Below are 15,037 nucleotides of genomic sequence, written 5' to 3'. Positions count from 1 at the left end.
GTTAACTGTGAAACACGTTTTAGTTTCTATTATTCTTTGGTAGAAAGACAGTGAAGTACAGTGTGATTTCTTCAAGTCTACAAGGAATTGATTCAAATTACAACTGCACTGCTTAACTATATTTGTGAGAAAGTAATTTACATTGCTGAGCCTCAGCTTCCTCATCTATATAGTTAACATTACCTCTCCTGCAGAGTTGCTGTGAAAAATCAAACGAGATAACATTGTAAAAGGACAAGTGAGATCACACATTAAGTCCACAGAAATATATATCCAACTCAAAAAGGAGGTAAGGTAAGAGCAAAGCACAGTCACAAATCTCAAGATTTATTAAATAACAGTGTTTGTTTTAAAAGAAAACGGAAAAACCTTAAGCTGCATTTTGTGATCCTATTTGTTTAAAAGCAATCCTGACACTGAATCCCAGATAGAACTGAGTTTAAGCCATGCAGAATAGGAAGTACGGTAGACTATATTTAGGAAATTAATTACTAAAAAGTAGAAAAGGAAGTATATAAAAATAGGATGTGAATTTAAGTGGCAACAAGATTAGGTCTCAAGGAAACTATCTCATCTTACAGAATGCATACAGCAGTTCATGCTACAAATACTTTTAAAAGGAATCAAATAACACATCAAATTGATCTGATCATCAATAGAGCTACTGGGACTCGAAGAGCAAATCCCAGAATTACATCCCAGTAAACTACAATACTTGACATTCCATCAACTAAATTCTATTAAATAGGATTCTTCCCATTTTTAGGTTCAATAATAACTTGTGTGCACTACGAAACAATCTAAGGTCTTACATATTTTAAGGCAATGAATTAATGAATTATGTACACTAAAATTTTTAGATAATAAACAGTATTCTTAGAAAAAGAATGGCAATTTGCATGTAAGAAACTTGGCCCAGTTATTAACCAACTATATATATACCCCTAAACCATTATATCTACAGCAATTAGGTTTCCCCCATTTAAAATATTCTCTGAAACACAAAACGGCAATTGTGGATCTTTCAGCTTATCTCACTTAAGATCTGAATATATTCCATAACTATCAATTTCATTATCACAAAAATAAGTCATAAAATCGAGGGATGCCTCAAAGATGCCTACATTCTGTCTACTCCAACTTCCATCATTATATCTTTAAATGATTCTAAAACATTAACAGGAGTTCCTTTTGCATTACTAATACAAGTCAATTTTTCATTATATATACAATTGTAAACTACGTGAGGGCATCCACAAGACTTTGATATACCATAAGTAGGCATTTAAAAATGTTACCAGTGATGTTTGAGTGTAATGCACCTAACATTTTATCCATGAACCCTGCGATTTTTACATGATTTTGCATATATAACACAATGAATTTTAGGAACTCATACAGTAGAACTGACCCTATGTATTGTAGCAGGCATTAGGAACAGAATCAAAGTTGTGCTCCATTTCTTCATTATACTGCTTCCTTACAAATCATAAGGCCAGCTAGAGGCACACTTTGAGAAAAAGGTCAGTGAATGCTTTTCTTTTAAAGCAGTGCTATATTTCAGCAGAAATATAATGTGACCCATGTGTGTAATTATAAATTTTCTGGTAGCCACATTACAAAGTAGAAAGAAACAGGTAAAATTTTAATATTTTATTTAACCCAATATATTCAAAATAGCATTTCAACAGGTAATTGATATAAAATTATTGATATATTTTACAATCTTTTTTCATACTTAGTCTTCAAAATTCAGTGTGTAATTTATACTCACAGCACATATCAACTTGAACTAGCCTTTTTTTTCATTTATATATTTTTATTTGGAAATGTTTCTATCTGTACAGTGAAACTAAATTTGAGAGACACTAGATGTCATTAGTTTGGATATCATTAGTTTATTATAAAAGAGAGACGTGGAAATTATTTACATGATGGAAAGATTTCAGAACTTCAGTGGAAAGGGCAGCTTCACGTGATGCCATTTCGATGGTGATATTTCAGTCTATGTATTTTCCAAGAATGCCACCATCTCTAAATAAGAAATAATCCTTGTCATCTAGAACTACTTTGGTGCCTCCATATTCTGCAAGAAGTACTTTATCTTCAACTTTCACACTAACTGGTTGAATCTCTCCACCCTTTCCTTTAGAGCCTGATCCAACAGCCACTACTGTTGCCTGCAATACTTTTCCTTGAGATTTTTCTGGAAGCATAATGCCTCCTTTGGTTACAGTTTCGGCTGCACTCCTTTCAACTAATACACAGTCAAAGAGAGGGAGAAACTTTCTAAATGCCTGTCCTGCATGACTCTGGTCCCCGCAGATCATACTCTCCCCTTCCCGCCGCTGTTCCAAGGAGAAACCCGCAGTCCAGCTCTCCGGACACGTGTGAACTAGCCATTTTTCAACTGCTCAATCTCCACAAAGGTCTAGTTGCTACCATACAGGACAGTGAAACACAAATCTTGGTGTATAATGATTTTACTTACAAGTCATTAAGAATAATTTAAATTAATAATTTTATAATTTAAAGAATAATTTTACAAGCAAAATTTAGTGGAGAAACTTTAAAGCATCATTATTTTCCCATCAAAAAATTCTATAAAAAAGTAATGTCAGAGCATCTGAATCACTAATAACAGGAGTGTAAGTGTTACTTTTTGTTACAGTCACAATGATTTGTTGAAATTTCAAAAAAACATTTCATGCACAAAAATTAATTTAAATAAGGAATGATTAAATAATAAGGGCTCATCAGTGAGGAGTAATTTTTTTATGGTCCACACTACCCTCTAGTGGATGTAAAATATCATCTATTTACATATTCTTCCTTTGAAAATGAAAAAACTGACACTCATAAAAAGTTAATTATTTTACCCAAATTCACAGTTGTTTTAACTTGCTTATCCTAAAATCAGATGAGAATAATGATTCTTAAGTTTTCTCCCTCTACTCCCACATACTTAAATCTCATTTCCTGGTGGTAGATTCAGAGAAGGAAAAATGGAGGTAACTGTTTCAAAGGCTCTGGATACCAAGGACTAAATCTTAGATTTTAGACCAAGGTATCACATTGTTGAAAAGATTTATTTCCAGTCGGACTGATAAAGTAACACAAGCATACTCTTGTATTCCACTTGGAGTAATACCCAAGAGACAGTGTGGGATGAATACAATTAAAATCTCTCTGTTCTAATTTTTTTCCCAATCCAAGACCAGATCAATACTTCTGTTAAGTTCAAATGGAGACTTGAGAGCCAAAGAGAGACTCTGCAAAGGCTAAGTATATCTGACCAACTTATCTCTCAGGTCCTAATTAGTCTGGAAGCATCTTCCCTGTACTTCCAGGTTTCTATCCATTAATTACTACCACTCCGGTTACAATAGCACAGTAACTGTTGGTTTACTTGTTGAATCCTAAACTATCTGAAGATGAGAACTTAGGCTAGCAAATGACAGTGCTAAGTACTAAATAAATGCTTGATCCATGAATAAATGCACGCAGGCTCAGTTCTCACAAACAGCTGATGAGAAGGATTACTATACTTGCTGTGGGGGTTGGTTGGTAATTTCCACCCCAGGAATGGCACTTAACATTATTCCAATCACTCAGAATGGACAACAATCTGTAAATCCTACTAACAAACTGTGCATACAACAAGAAAAACTGTTAGGCTGAATTCCTTAATTTCCTTGTCTACTACTACTCAATTCTTTTGCCTCACTAAACATATCAGGTTATACTATAGTCTGTTTCTTTTCCTCCACTCACCAGTAGTCTGTAAATTCCACGAGGGCAGCAACTTTAGGCAATTATCAAGCAATGATCCCAGATATGAAGTACATCAATAAAATCTCAAGAATGAAAACAAACTAGGCCCAATACTGATTTAATGCTCTAAATGTATTATTAATTCATTTAGTCTTCAGACCCATTTTACAAATGAGGAAAATAAGGAACTAGCAATGATCAAAAGCTAGCAAATGTCAGAGCCAAATTTGAAATCCAGGCTATTGGGCTCTACCCTGTGTAGCTTCAGAGTCTGTTTTCTTAATCTCAATGGTATACAGAAAGACAATTAACAATATGAACAGTAAATGTCAGGTGTTTGGCTGGACAATAAACCACACAGAAGTTAAGGAGGGGCTCCATAATCATCAAGAAGTACTTCATAAGAGAGGTAAATTAAGCCATAATGTCACTTTTTTCCTCTCTTTTGGGACTGTCAACTGAAGAAGTATAGTCTTATTAAAATAAATGAAATAGAAAAAAATCTACTTTATTTGATCTAAAAATAGACTAGGAATAGACTTACCATATGACCCAGAAATCCCGCTCCTGGGCATATATCCAGAAAGAACCCTACTTCAGGATGACACCTGCACCCGAATGTTCATAGCAGCACTATTTACAATAGCCAAGACATAGAAACAACCCCAATGTCCATGGACAGATGACTGGATAAAGAAGATGTGGCATATATACACAATGGAATACTACTCAGCCATAAAAAATAATAAAATAATGCCATTTGCAGCAACACAGATGCTCCTGGAGAATGTCATTCTAAGTGAAGTAAGCCAGAAAGGGAAAGAATAATACCATATGAGATCGCTCATATGTGGAATCTAAAAAAACAAACAAAGCATAAACACGAAAAACAGAAACAGGCTCATAGACACAGAATACAAACTTGTGATTGCCAAGAGGACGGAGGGTGGGAAGGGATAGACGGGATTTCAAAATTGTAGAACAGATAAACAAGATTATACTGTATAGCACAGGGAAATAAATATACACAAGATCTTATGGTAGCTCACAGAGAAAAAAAGTGACAATGAATATATGTATGTTCATGTATAACTGAAAAATTGTGCTCTACACTGGAATTTGACACAGCATTGTAAAATGATTATAAATCAATAAAAAATGGTAAAAAAAAAAAGGATATATACCCTTTTGAGCTGGAACCATCTATTATATGGTGCACAAACCATTATGCTCTAAAACACTCCTGTGACTTTGAAACATGAATTTACTAACAAATGTTTATTAATTCCTTATTTTGTACATGGTATTATGGCATCAACTAACTCTAAATAAAACAGACCCTCTTGCACCACCTCCCACCCTAAATTTATTTCACTGTGAGTATAAACTATACATAAAAGTCAGTTTCTGAAAGATGCATTTAGAATGTCAGGGTCTCAGAGAAGGTTACAGGTGGGAGTTAGGGACACTATATGAATAACAGGACCACACTGAGGGCATATAATTTCTTGTTTATTTATAAAGACATCTTGAAAGTTTTATGGAAAGATACAAACTTTACAAGGCCATCTTTTTGTCTCTGTTTTTCTTTGAGAGATTTCTAAATACTGGCATCACAGTTAAAGACAGTTTCAATTATTCCTTCATGTAACATTCATGAAATTCTTGGTGATAAAAATGTCCTTTGAATATCCAGCACTGTAATTAGCAGATTCATGGAAGCTATGTTTCTCCATTTCTCTCGATTTCTTATTTGATGGATGCCGTAACACTTCATAGCCCAAACTTTAGCACCACCCCAAAAAACAAAAATAAGCCTTTAGTGATTTGATAATGTAGTGTCTTCTTAATGAATTCTGTCTTAGGAATGATGTCATAGAACTCTGAAGAGAGGACCTAATAATTTACTAATACTTCATTACTGAGACTGCTGTTGTGCCATGGTACTTAAGGCACTGTTAATAAACCCATCAAAAAGCATTAAAAAAAAAGTCGCATATATAAGATTCTGGGAGGGAGTATGTAACTTAGCAGGTAGGGGAGAAAAGGTCTTTTGAACTCATCCTGAATGGAAACAGGGAAATTAATTTTAAAATTTTTAAATTTTTCTGTATGGTGAACACTAAAATTAAGAGTGATGCATTAGCAAAAACCAGGGAACTTACACTTCTTTAAAAATTCAGCTTCTAAATTAGAAATGATCTAGATTGTGGGTTTGTTTCTTTGTTTCTTTCTCAAAATTTTAACTGGGTATTTGAAGTTGATAATTCATTTTAAGGCCCTTATGTGTAAGTTCAGCCACTTGTCTATAAATTTGCCTACTATTAAACAGCAGTAAAAATTCCCCACTTGTTCATATCTTCCTTAGTGCAACGTTTAGGTTGAGAGTTTAAGCAGAATGTGAAAATTTGAAGGAATTGTTGTAGAAAATAGAAAAACTTACCTATGGTCACACAGAAGCATACAGCAAAATGAGGTTCATAATGGACATTAGTCATTCCTTTTGGTCACTCAACAGCTAAAACACCCTGGTTTGGGAATCACATTTCCCAACTTTTATGGATCCCCACCTTCCTCAACAGAAACTTTAGCCTTATTTCCTAACTCTCTTACAGCTTATGCATGTGAAACCTAGGCTCTGTCAAAACCTGTGCATCAGAAACTAAGATCTGAAATAAGGATTATTCTGGAGAGAGCAGCAGTAGTTACTGCTAGACAGCAATGGAAAGGAAGCTGTAGTCCAGCCTCCTGGACTTGGCATCAGCAACCACTCTGCAGAGCGTGTGTGTTACATATAATGCCTGCAGTGAAGTCTCTGTGAAGTGATTCTGAGCCCTGTTTCTGCCTGCCTCGTTCACTGGTGCTCCTGAAAATTGTGAGGTATCTCATAACACAATAAATATCATTTCAGCTTAAAAGAGCCAAGGTTGGCTTCTGTTCCTTGCTAAAAATAAAGTCTAAACTAAATAGAAAAGAAAGTGTAGGAAAGGTTAAGAGTTAATAGACTAAGAGAGGAAATGAAGAGGTTAAGAAGTTCTCTCTTTGGGATTAAATGGGGTCAAAGGAGGAGAGCACTGAAACCAGCTCATCTCCTAATTAAAAATTTTCTACCTAGTTTAAGAGCCTTTAAAAAGGGAGCTAATTTCACATTAGAAAGCTAATCTCAACTAGACAGCCTCATGTACCTACTAGGGAAAAAACCTGGAGGTAGGAATCTGAATTTAATTCCAATTCTAATTGTACCAATGTGTTATACAATCATACAAACTCATTCACCTCTCCTGCCTTCTAAAATTTAGCCCCTTAAACATTTCAAAAGTTCTCTCTAGCACTAAACTTGGCTAAATATGTTATTGCTGTAATAGGTTAAACCTTACTGCTATATGCTTCCTTCTACTGCAAGGTCCCTTTTTGTTATACTCTTTAACCTTGTAATTACTGTTCAGTACTCAATATTTCATCTTCCCTGTTGAGGAAAGGGATATTATAAACATATTGTATTCTAAGCATCTATGACAATGCTTAATAACTAAATAAAAAAGAATTTTTTTGCTTATGGTACCTGCTTTTTCCCCATTTTTTTCACCTGCTCATTAAAGAAAAATACATATGAAATCAACTTAAAATTAGCCATATTCCTAATAACCAAAATCTGGTTAATATTCCAGTACGTTTATATTTGTTCTGATAAAAACAGAAGTCCTTAAAAACAGCTTAATATGTTCACATTTTTTTCATTATGTCACTGCACCTGGTTGCTGTATAAATTAATATTCTTTGCAAACCATATGGCCTACTAGCTAGTGACTATACTTCTACAACTACCATAGATTATTTACTCAATCCTTTCCTTAATTACTAGTTACTTTAGGTTTCAAATGTGGTAATCACAGCAAAATTTAAGTGCCAAATGCCTGAGGTCTCCACTAATAGGAAAGACCTCTGCTAATATTAATGGACAAGACAGAAGAAGAGCAGTAAAATTTCAGTGAGTCAAAGAAAAACAAGTTAGGGGACTTCCGGGCAAGATGGCGGAGTAGAAGGACGCTTGTAAGTCACCCTCTCCCACAAATACACCAAGACCCACATCTACAGACCCACTCAGCCAACCAGAGCACCTGCGGAACTCCAACAGATCATCGCCCTCTTCAAAAGATAAAGACGCCAAAAATCTGGTAGGAGAAAAGGAAAAAAGAAAGAACAAAAGGCAAAGCAGCGCGGGACGGGTCCCGCGGGGAGGGAGCGGCAAAGGAGGACTGGCGCTTGCTCGCTGGGTCTCCCCTCTCCAATTGAGAGGCCAGCGGGACGGAGGGGGAGCCTCCAAGGCTCGGATCTGTACAGAGCAGCCCTTGTCTGACAGAACTAAGTTAAACGGGCACAGAGCGTCCCCCAGACACCCAGCCTGAGACGCGGGCCGGCAGCGGCAGGCAGGGCCAGGCTGCACAAGCCGGGCGGAGGACGGGGGCGGCCGCTCAGAGGCAGCCCCGGGGGACTGCAAGGGGCTGGGCGCCATGGCTGTGGGTGTACAGGACAGAACAACCTTGGCCCTCCATAAAACAGCAAGGTTGATGTGCTCTCGGGGGAAGGGTGCATACCCCCATCTCTGAAAACCCGCGGAAACTTTTCAGGGGAAGAGGGGCGGGGCCCAGGCACAGCCGCCATATTCTCCGGCGCTGAGCACCCAGGCGGGGGCAGGGGCGAAACCTGCATCCAAACCGAAGGGCTTAGCAGCCTCAAGGGCCAGAATGAGACGGGCCTACAGCCCGGGGCAGATAGGATCCTTCCATCCAGGTCCCTCAGAGAACTTGCTCCACAAAGACAAACAAGGACCTGGGTCTTGGCTCGGAGCAGGGACGAGGCTGTCCCTTGGTCTTCCCCGAGCCCACCCGCGAAGCGCGACCAGGGCGGAGCGCGCAGCCGCACAGAGTAGCGGAGCTACCGGCGGCGCAGGCAGGGGGAGAGCGGCCCCCCGCCTGTCAGGCAGGAACACAACCCCTGACCGAGGTGCTGGGAAGGGGCACGACCCGCCCTCCTGCCTGGCCAGTCTGCAACATCTGACTGCGGCATCCGGAGGGGCAGTGACCCGCCCGCCCGCAGCAGAGGAGAACTGCATCTGACCCCGTGTTAGGAGGAGGCGCGATCTGCTTGCCGACAGGTGCTGGGAGCAGCACAGAAGAGGGCGCCAACGGAGGGCCTATGAAAACAAGCTGAGCTTCCAAACCAGGACCAAGACAGAAGGACATCACATTAAAAGCACACACACTCCAGGAGAACACGGACAAACCCCCTTTTTTTTTTTTTGGTTTTTTGTTTTGTTTTGTTTTGTTTTTTGTTTTGTTTTTTTTAATCTGTTTTTACCTGTTCTATTTTCAATTACTCTCTTAATTTTTACTTCTTAATTCATTTCTATTTCTCTTGGGTTTTGATGTCCTGTTATTGATTAGACACAGGCTTCAAACACATATATTCATCTCCCCACCCCCTTTTTTTTTAAAGGTTTTAAAAGGACGTCTCCACCCGATTAATACTCTGCTTTAACCCGCTCTTCTACTATTCATTATACATTGTTTTCAAACCCTCTTTCTCCCTTCTTTTAAAAATCTTTCTCTCTCTCTCTTATTTTTTTTCTTTTTTTCTTTTTTCCTAAGTTGTATTCCTAAATAGGCATTAGATAGATAAAATCCTTAAGATCCAAAATAGACAACTGATAGATACTCCATAAACCACAGTGCCAGAGAGGTATGAGCAAGATGAAGAAGCAGAGAAACCTTTCCCAATTAAAAGAACAAGAGGAATCCCCTGAAAGAAAGCTCAATGAAATAGACATCGATAGCCTACTAGATCAAGATTTCAAAAAAGGAGTGATCAAATTGCTGAAGGAATTAAAAGAGATAGTGCTTAGAGAAATAAAATATGTCAAAAATGAAATTGAAGCTATAAAGAAGAGCCAAGCAAAATGGGAAAACTCATTGACAGAGATGAGGAATGATCTAACAGCTGTGCAAAGCCGACTAGTTAATGCAGAGGAACGAATCAGTGATCTAGAAGACAGGGCAACAGAAAGCACCCATTCAGAAGAACTACAAGATAAGCAAATAAAAAATAATGATAATAGCATAAGGGACCTATGGGATAATATAAAGCGTCCCAATCTTCGCATAATAGGGGTCCCAGAAGGGGAAGAAGGATCAAAGGGAATTGAAAAGGTTTTTGAAGAAATCATGACTGAAAACTTCCCAAACTTAAAGAAGGAATCAGATATACAAGTACAGGAAGCTCAGAGGGTCCCAAACAGGAAGAACCCAAATAGACCCACACCAAGACATATCATAATCAAGATGGCCAGAGTCAAGGATAAAGAAATGGTTCTAAAGGCAGCAAGAGAAAAGCAAAGAGTGAATTACAAGGGAACCCCCATAAGGCTCTCAGCTGATTTCTCTACACAAATACTACAGGCCAGAAGGGAGTGGCAAGATATATTCAAAGCCCTGAATGAAAAAAAGATGCAGCCTAGGATACTTTATCCAGCAAGGCTATCCTTTAGGATAGAAGGAGAAATAAAGAGTTTCACAGACAAAAAAAAGCTGCAGGAGTTTAGCAACACTAAACCCATGCTAAAAGAAATACTGAAAGGGCTATTCTAAATAGAAAAGCAGCAGGATGCTACAGAAATGAGAAACGTACAACTGGAAAGGTGGTAACTCATGAATTACAAATAAAGAAAACACGAAATTACAAAAGAAGACATACAAATCACTGAGAGTGGGAGAGGGAGGCAGGGAAATATAGAATTTTTTTTCTTTCTTTTTTAAAATTTTTTTAACAGTAGGATGGGTTTGAGATCATGTTATTATCAGTTTATTAAAAACGGGTATAGGTTAATAGATTTACAAAAAAGGGTAACCACAAGTCAAAAATTTACAAGGGAGTCACAAAAATTAAATAAAATCCATGATAATACAAAGGAAAATTACCAAACCACAAAAGGAAGAAGAAAGGAACAAAGAGGATATACCAATTCAACTGCAAAGATAAGTTCAAAATGGCAATAAACACACATCTATCATTAATTACTGTAAATGTTAATGGACTAAATGCTCCAGTCAAAAGACATAGGGTGGCAGACTGGATAATAAAGCAAGAACCTTCAATATGCTGCATACAAGAGACCCACTTTAGGGAGAAGGACACACATAGATTGAGAGTGAAAGGATGGAAAAGGATATTCCAAGCAAATGGAAAAGCCAAAAAAGCAGGTGTTGCAGTACTGATTTCAGACAAAATAGACTTTAAAACAAAGGCCATAAAGATAAAGAAGGACATTTTATAATGATTAAAGGAGTGATACAAGATGAAGATATTACACTCGTTAATATATATGCACCCAATATAGGAGCACCTAAGTACATACAAGAATTACTAACAGAGATAAAGGGGGATATTGATGGGAATACAATCATAGTTGGAGATTTTAACACTGCATTAACATCACTAGACAGATCTTCCAGACAGAAAATAAACAAGGCAACAGAGAAATTAAATACTACAATAGAAAAACTAGATTTGGTGGATATTTTCAGAGCTTTACACCCCCAAAAAATAGAATATACATTCTTTTCAAGTGCACATAGAACATTTTCCAGGATCGATCATGTACTTGGACACAAAAGAAACCTCAACAAATTTAAGAAGATAGAAATTATCTCAAGCATCTTTACTGACCACAATGCCATGAAACTGGAAATCAACAACAGAGAAACAAAGGAGAAAAAAAGAAAAGCATGGAGATTAAACAATATGTTATTGAAAAAACAATGGATCAATGAGGAAATCAAAGCTGAAATTAAAAAATACCTTGAGACAAATCATAATGAAAGCACAACCACTCAAAACCTATGGGACACAGCAAAGGCAGTGCTAAGAGGGAAGTTTATAGCGATACAGGCCTTCCTCAAAAAAGAAGAACAATCTCAAATAAACAAGTTAACCCACCACCTGAATCAATTAGAAAAAGAAGAACAAAAAGCCCCAAAAAGCAGCAGAAGGAAGGAAATAATAAAGATCAGAGAGGAATTAAATACAATAGAGATTAACAAGACCATAGAAAAAAAATCAACCGAACCAAAAGCTGGTTTTTTGAAAAAGTAAATAAAATCGACAAACCTCTGGCCAAACTCACAAAGAAGAAAAAAGAGAGAGCATAAATTAGCAAAATAAGAAAGGAAAATGGAGAAATTACAACAAACAAAATAGAAATACAGAATATCATACGAGAATATTATGAAAAACTATATGGAACCAAACTGGATAACCTAGAGGAGATGGACAAGTTTCTGGAAACATACTGTCCACCAAAACTGAATCAAGAAGAAACTGAACACTTGAACAATCCGATCACTAGAAAGGAAATAGAAATAGCAATTAAAAACCTCCCTACCAATAAAAGTCCAGGACCGGACGGCTTCACCGGGGAATTCTACCAAACATACAAAGAAGAACTCATACCAATCCTTCTCAAACTCTTCCAGACGATTGAAAAGGAGGGAATACTCCCAAACTCATTCTATGAAGCCACCATCACCCTGATACCAAAACCAGGCAAAGACACTACAAAAAAAGAGAATTATAGGCCAATATCACTGATGAACATAGACGCCAAAATCCTCACCAAAATTTTAGCAAATAGAATCCAACAACACATAAAAAAGATTATACATCATGACCAAGTGGGGTTCATCCCAGGGACACAAGGCTGGTTCAACATACGCAAATCAATCAATGTAATACATCACATCAACAAGAGAAAGGACAAAAACCACATGATCATCTCAATCGACGCAGAAAAAGCATTTGATAAAATTCAACACCCATTTATGATAAAAACTCTCGCCAAAGTGGGTATAGAGGGAACATATCTCAACATAATAAAAGCTATATATGACAAACCTACAGCCAGCATAGTTCTCAATGGTGAAAAACTCAAAAGCTTCCCACTAAAATCTGGGACAAGACAAGGATGCCCACTATCACCACTCCTATTCAACATAGTCCTGGAAGTCCTAGCCACAGCAATCAGGCAAGAGAAAGAAATAAAAGGGATCCAAATTGGAAAAGAAGAGGTAAAAGTGTCATTTTATGCTGACGACATGTTACTATATAGAGAAAACCCTAAAAGGTCCACAAAAAAGCTACTAGAGCTGATCAAAGAATTCAGCAAGGTAGCAGGTTACAAAATTAATGTCCAAAAATCAGTTGCCTTTCTTTACACTAACGATAAATCAACAGAAAAAGAAAGTAAAGAAACAATCCCCTTTAAAATAGCACCCAAAGTAATAAAATATCTGGGAATAAATCTAACCAAGGAGGCGAAAGAATTATACACAGAAAACTATAAACCATTGATGAAGGAAATTAAAGAAGACTTTAAAAAATGGAAAGATATTCCATGCTCTTGGAGTGGAAGAATCAATATTGTTAAAATGGTCACACTGCCCAAGGCAATCTACACATTTAATGCAATCCCTATCCAATTACCCAGGACATATTTCACAGAACTAGAACAAATCATAATAAAATTTATATGGAACCATCAAAGACCTAGAATTGCTAAAGCATTACTGAAGAGAAAGAAAGAGGCTGGAGGAATAACTCTCCCAGACTTCAGACAATACTATAGAGCTACAGTCATCAAGACAGCATGGTATTGGTACCAAAACAGACATATAGACCAATGGAACAGAATAGAGAGCCCAGAAATGAACCCACAAACTTTTGGTCAACTCATCTTTGACAAAGGAGGCAAGAATATACAATGGAATAAAGACAGTCTCTTCAGCAAATGGTGTTGGGAAAACTGGACAGCAGCATGTAAAACAATGAAGCTAGAACACACCCTTACACCATATACAAAAATCAACTCAAAATGGATTAAAGACTTAAACATAAGACAAGATACATAAACCTCCTAGAGGAAAACATAGGCAAAACATTACCTGACATACATTTCAAAAATTTTCTCCTAGAAGAAATAAAAGCAAGAATAAACAAATGGGACCTAATGAAACTTACAAGCTTCTGCAGAGCAAAGGAAACCAGAAATAAAACAAGAAGAAAACCTACGGAATGGGAGAAAATTTTTGCAAGTGAAACCGACAAAGGCTTGATCTCCAAAATATATAAGCAGCTCATACGACTCAATAAGAAAAAAATAAACAACCCAATCCAAAAATGGGCAGAAGACCTAAACAAGCAATTCTCCAAGGAAGACATACAAATGATCAAAAAACACATGAAAAAATGTTCAATATCACTAATTATCAGAGAAATGCAAATCAAAACTACAATGAGGTATCACCTCACACCAGTCAGAATGGCCGTCATTCAAAAATCCACAAATGACAAATGCTGGAGAGGCTGTGGAGAAAGGGGAACCCTCCTACACTGCTGGTGGGAATGCAGTTTGGTGCAGCCACTATGGAAAACAGTGTGGAGATTCCTCAAAAGACTAGGAATAGACTTACCATATGACCCAAGAATCCCACTCCTGGGCTTGTACCCAGAAGGAAATCTACTTCAGGATGACACCTGCACCCCAATGTTCATAGCAGCACTATTTACAATAGCCAAAACATGGAAACAACCTAAATGTCCATCAACAGGTGACTGGATAAAGAAGATGTGGTATATTTATACAATGGAATACTACTCAGCCATAAAAACCGACAACATAATGCCATTTGCAGCAACATGGGTGCTCCTAGAGAATGTCATTCTAAGTGAAGTAAGCCAGAAAGAGAAAGAAAAATACCATATGAGATCGCTCATATGTGGAATCTAAAAAACAAAAACAAACAAACAAACAAAAACAAAGCATAAATACAGGACAGAAACAGACTCATGGACAGAGAATACAGACTTGTGGTTACCGGGGGGGGGGGGGGGGGAGGGCAGGGTAGAGGGTGGGAAGGGATAGACTGGGATTTCAAAATTGTAGAATAGATAAACAAGATTACACTGTATAGCACAGGGAAATATACACAAAATGTTATGATAAATCACAGAGAAAAAAATGTGACAATGAGTGTGTATATGTCCATGAATGACTGAAAAATTGTGCTGAACACTGGAATTTGACACAACACTGTAAAATGATTATGAATCAATAAAACATGTAAAAAAAAAAAAAGAAAAACAAGTTATAGTTGTTCCAGATCTGCATTCTCAATCCAACTGTGTCACTGACATGATTCTGTCCAAAATACAA

General features: G+C 37.2%; 1 protein-coding gene and 1 pseudogene across 2 annotated transcripts in view; both read right to left on the bottom strand.

The window, feature by feature from the left end:
- UBE2N (ubiquitin conjugating enzyme E2 N) overlaps positions 1-15,037 on the bottom strand; it is a 36,243-nt gene that overhangs the window by 5,185 nt on the left and 16,021 nt on the right. The gene's annotated exons all lie outside the window — the stretch shown is intronic.
- LOC102528559 (10 kDa heat shock protein, mitochondrial pseudogene) lies at positions 1,799-2,376 on the bottom strand (annotated as a pseudogene). The gene has a single exon (XR_001460103.3). The product of XR_001460103.3 is annotated as a 10 kDa heat shock protein, mitochondrial pseudogene (transcript).

The sequence above is a fragment of the Vicugna pacos genome, chromosome 12 (assembly GCF_048564905.1).
Source record: "Vicugna pacos chromosome 12, VicPac4, whole genome shotgun sequence".
NCBI classification, from domain to species: Eukaryota; Metazoa; Chordata; class Mammalia; order Artiodactyla; family Camelidae; genus Vicugna; species Vicugna pacos.
The sequence above is the reverse complement of the archived record's forward strand: the minus strand, read 5'-3'. Positions and strand labels throughout refer to the sequence as shown.